This window comes from Schistocerca americana, unplaced genomic scaffold (assembly GCF_021461395.2).
Source record: "Schistocerca americana isolate TAMUIC-IGC-003095 unplaced genomic scaffold, iqSchAmer2.1 HiC_scaffold_562, whole genome shotgun sequence".
Lineage (NCBI taxonomy): Eukaryota > Metazoa > Arthropoda > Insecta > Orthoptera > Acrididae > Schistocerca > Schistocerca americana.
This window is the reverse complement of record NW_025726305.1, coordinates 22,501-27,500: the sequence shown is the minus strand read 5'-3', so window position 1 is coordinate 27,500 and position 5,000 is coordinate 22,501. Positions and strand designations below refer to the sequence as shown.

At 51.3% G+C, this 5,000-nt stretch overlaps 1 non-coding gene across 1 annotated transcript in view; it reads left to right on the top strand.

Moving 5' to 3' along the window:
• Positions 1 to 4,832: 4,832 nt before the first annotated feature.
• LOC124586611 overlaps positions 4,833 to 5,000 on the top strand; it is a 1,910-nt gene continuing 1,742 nt past the window's right edge. The window contains exon 1 of the ribosomal RNA XR_006975200.1: positions 4,833 to 5,000. This exon is cut by the window's right edge and continues 1,742 nt beyond it. This is a non-coding gene — a ribosomal RNA (small subunit ribosomal RNA).

Below are 5,000 nucleotides of genomic sequence, written 5' to 3'. Positions count from 1 at the left end.
AAGTATATTACTCGGAAGAGTCAATGACAGTCCAAGCCCCCCTGCGTGGGAAGAGTCTTCCTAGGCCATGACCCACCGGAAGGGCGCAGCGTCCCCCACCCCAGACATGTGACGTCACACTATCGGTATTGACGACTAGACTGATTCCTTATAATCATTTGATATACACCGGTGGAAGCTGCCGAGACGAGTAACTACATAGCGGGCTCGCCGTGTCACTAATGTACAGAGATACAATAGTTTCGACTGGAACCGGATTAAACGTATACACGGCGCTGATTAGTAATAGATAGAGCCATCAGAATACAGATAATGTATACAACTGTCCGTATACATGCTGAAAGACTCTGCTCACAATCACACGTCAGCCAGACACTCTTATCACGCACTACTCTCTGCCTGTAACAGGCACACAGACAATATCTAAGCACCAGCATGGAACAACACCCAGTGCATCCTCTCTGCCACATTAGACAATCCACACTATCATAACCAGACCGGGAGGTCCACTCGGAAAACAGAATATCCCACCCTTCCGACAACCACCATTGCTCAGCTAAGCCACCAACACCCACACATGTCCTACACAGGGGTGCACCCAACATCACAATACTGCCTCCTGTCACACCACACAAACAATGGCACGAATGAAAGACACAGGTCTGCCACAAGCATGGAATCAGAGCGCCGCCTGTTATGAGCCAAAGGTGCACCCTGACGTGGCAAATCAGATGATGCCGCAGTCATTTACTTACGATAATCACAATCAACAAACCAGCCCCCCCCCCCCCCGAAAACACCTTTCCTTACAACAATGTGTGCCTTAACCTAACCCGTATTGTGCCTTAACCTAACCCGTATTGTGCCTTAACCTAACCCGTATTGTGCCTTAACCTAACCCATATTGCGCCTTAACCTAACCCATATTGCGCCTTAACCTAACCCATATTGCGCCTTAACCTAACCCATATTGCGCCTTAACCTAACCCATATTGTGCCTTAACCTAACCTATATTGTACCTTAACCTAACCCATATTGTACCTTAACCTAACCCATATTGTACCTTAACCTAACCTATATTGTACCTTAACCTAACCTATATTGTACCTTAACCTAACCTATATTGGGCCTTAACCTAACCTATATTGGGCCTTAACCTAACCTATATTGGGCCTTAACCTAACCTATATTGGGCCTTAACCTAACCTATATTGGGCCTTAACGTAACCCACGTTGCGCCTTAACCTAACCTATATTGTACCTTAACCTAACCCATATTGTACCTTAACCTAACCCATATTGTACCTTAACCTAACCTATATTGGGCCTTAACCTAACCTATATTGGGCCTTAACCTAACCTATATTGGGCCTTAACCTAACCTATATTGGGCCTTAACGTAACCCACGTTGCGCCTTAACGTAACCCACGTTGCGCCTTAACGTAACCCACGTTGCGCCTTAACGTAACCCACGTTGCGCCTTAACGTAACCCACGTTGCGCCTTAACCTAACCCATATTGCGCCTTAACCTAACCCATATTGCGCCTTAACCTAACCCATATTGCGCCTTAACCTAACCCATATTGTACCTTAACCTAACCTATATTGTACCTTAACCTAACCTATATTGTACCTTAACCTAACCTATATTGGGCCTTAACCTAACCTATATTGGGCCTTAACCTAACCTATATTGGGCCTTAACCTAACCTATATTGGGCCTTAACCTAACCTATATTGGGCCTTAACGTAACCCACGTTGCGCCTTAACGTAACCCACGTTGCGCCTTAACGTAACCCACGTTGCGCCTTAACGTAACCCACGTTGCGCCTTAACGTAACCCACGTTGCGCCTTAACGTAACCCACGTTGCGCCTTAACCTAACCCATATTGCGCCTTAACCTAACCCATATTGCGCCTTACCCTAACCCATATTGCGCCTTAACCTAACCCATATTGTGCCTTAACCTAACCTATATTGTACCTTAACCTAACCCATATTGTACCTTAACCTAACCTATATTGTACCTTAACCTAACCTATATTGTACCTTAACCTAACCTATATTGTACCTTAACCTAACCCATATTGCGCCTTAACCTAACCCATATTGCGCCTTAACCTAACCCATATTGCGCCTTAACCTAACCCATATTGCGCCTTAACCTAACCCATATTGCGCCTTAACCTAACCCATATTGCGCCTTAACCTAACCCATATTGCGCCTTAACCTAACCCATATTGCGCCTTAACCTAACCCATATTGCGCCTTAACCTAACCCATATTGTACCTTAACCTAACCCATATTGTACCTTAACCTAACCTATATTGTACCTTAACCTAACCTATATTGTACCTTAACCTAACCTATATTGTACCTTAACCTAACCTATATTGGGCCTTAACCTAACCTATATTGGGCCTTAACCTAACCTATATTGGGCCTTAACCTAACCTATATTGGGCCTTAACCTAACCTATATTGGGCCTTAACGTAACCCACGTTGCGCCTTAACGTAACCCACGTTGCGCCTTAACGTAACCCACGTTGCGCCTTAACGTAACCCACGTTGCGCCTTAACGTAACCCACGTTGCGCCTTAACGTAACCCACGTTGCGCCTTAACGTAACCCACGTTGCGCCTTAACGTAACCCACGTTGCGCCTTAACCCAACACACGTTGCGCCTTAACCCAACACACGTTGGGCCTTAACCCAACACACGTTGGGCCTTAACCCAACACACGTTGGGCCTTAACCCAACACACGTTGGGCCTTAACCCAACACACGTTGGGCCTTAACCCAACACACGTTGGGCCTTAACCCAACACACGTTGGGCCTTAACCCAACACACGTTGGGCCTTAACCCAACACACGTTGGGCCTTAACCCAACACACGTTGGGCCTTAACCCAACACACGTTGGGCCTTAACCCAACACACGTTGGGCCTTAACCCAACACACGTTGGGCCTTAACCCAACACACGTTGGGCCTTAACCCAACACACGTTGGGCCTTAACCCAACACACGTTGGGCCTTAACCCAACACACGTTGGGCCTTAACCCAACACACGTTGGGCCTTAACCCAACACACGTTGGGCCTTAACCCAACACACGTTGGGCCTTAACCTGCTCTGTAATTGTCATACGACGCGTTAAATTAGTGTGGTGTTGCCTAACTGCAACCCCCGCAATATAGTTTGCTACTCGCACTGCCTGGTCCCCAGAGTATCGCTTCATGTTAAACACCTTGCAGCTATACACTGTAATGCGGATGGCAGCAGGACGTACATGCTCAATGCCCTTCGCAGTTGTTCATTGGCATTTGCATGGCGAAGCACAGCCTACGTTGTGGTACGGCGTGTGTCAACTGTCCGCTGATGTTGTACGTCCAAATCACACACTGTACTGCACATTGGTCCTCATGTACTGAATGATACATCGTGGTACATGTGTGACCGTACCACGACTGCGCCAACAACGGCGAACCATACGGTCCAAATATTGTGCACTCAGCTACGTGTCGTCTCCCTATAAGAGCTGGATTGCAGTATGGTATGCCGTGGATGGCGATCAGCATGAGCCGTCTGTTGATGTAGTGGCGCGTGTTGTCAGACGTAGTCGTCTCTTCTCACACACCGTGATAGCATGGTGCACTGCGTTCCACATCTGCGACATGCGACAGAGGCCGGTTGACAGTCGTTCGCGCAATGGACATCGCATACGTACGGGGGCCACCTTCCACGTGTTCGCGAAGCGTGCACATGTTGTTGCGTGTATGTGGGCAGACATAGTGTGTCGTGACACCTGACACAGGCATGCAACAATCGTTGAATTTGCAAATGGCGATGGACGTCTACGTTTGCTGGTGACGTTACGCAAATGAACAACTGGTAAACGGTTGTGGTGCGGTTGTTCTCGCTAGAGGTGAATCAGTGATGGCGACGATCGGTTGAGCTACCAACCGGTTGTTTCAGCGATACCCACCATGCCCACGAACGTGAATGGCATGTGGGTGTGAAGCGATACGCGGCGGTGGCTGGGTGGGACCGTCCCCGGCCGGTGAGGGGGGGCCTCCCGGCGTGCTGGCCGCGCGGTGCGTGGGCGCACGCGCTACAGCCGGCTGGTGGGGGCGGCCAGTGGCAGGCGCGCCGGCCGACGGAGGCGGCAGGCGGCGCAGCTGCGCGCCGGCGCACCCTGCACGCGGCGCCGTGCGGCCAAAGTAGGTCCTCGCGGGCCCGGTGCGAAGCGCGGTGGACATCTGCAGTGTGCTGGTCCGATTGAGGACTGTGTGCGCTGAGGATGCGCCGCCGCCCGGCGCTCGGCGCCGCGACGCCGTCTGCTGCTCGGTCGCCTCTGCGGTTCTCGCAGGTGGTTTGTATCGCAGCTGTGCGGACGTGTTGGCGCGTGCGCTGTGCTGGGAGAGTTCGCTTCGGCACCCAAGTGGGGCTTTTGTCCTTCTGTGGCGCTGGCGTTGGAGCTGCCGGCCACCGTAGGTGGCGCGTGTTGTCTCCCGCCGGCAATGCCACGACAGCACGCTCCCGGGCCTCTGTCGGCAGCGGCAAGCTCAGTTGGGAGCACGGGTGGTCGCACCTAAAGCGTCTACTCGCCAAACTCCGGGCGATTGCGCCTCTCTCGAACCCGACCAAGTACTTAGGACGGCGCTGCGCGCCGCCGGGACCTGAGAGGGTTTCGAGGTGTATTGTGCAGGGGAGCTCAGCCTCCTCCTGTTTGCAGAATAATTGAGCGGACGCTTGCGTGTTCGCGCGGGCCCCCGGGACACACTCCCGGGCGGCCGGCTGCTCAGCTCTAGTTGACGCAGCTCCCTGGTTGATCCTGCCAGTAGTCATATGCTTGTCTCAAAGATTAAGCCATGCATGTCTCAGTACAAGCCGCATTAAGGTGAAACCGCGAATGGCTCATTAAATCAGTTATGGTTCCTTAGATCGTACCCACGTTACTTGGATAACTGTGGTAATTCTAGAGCTAAT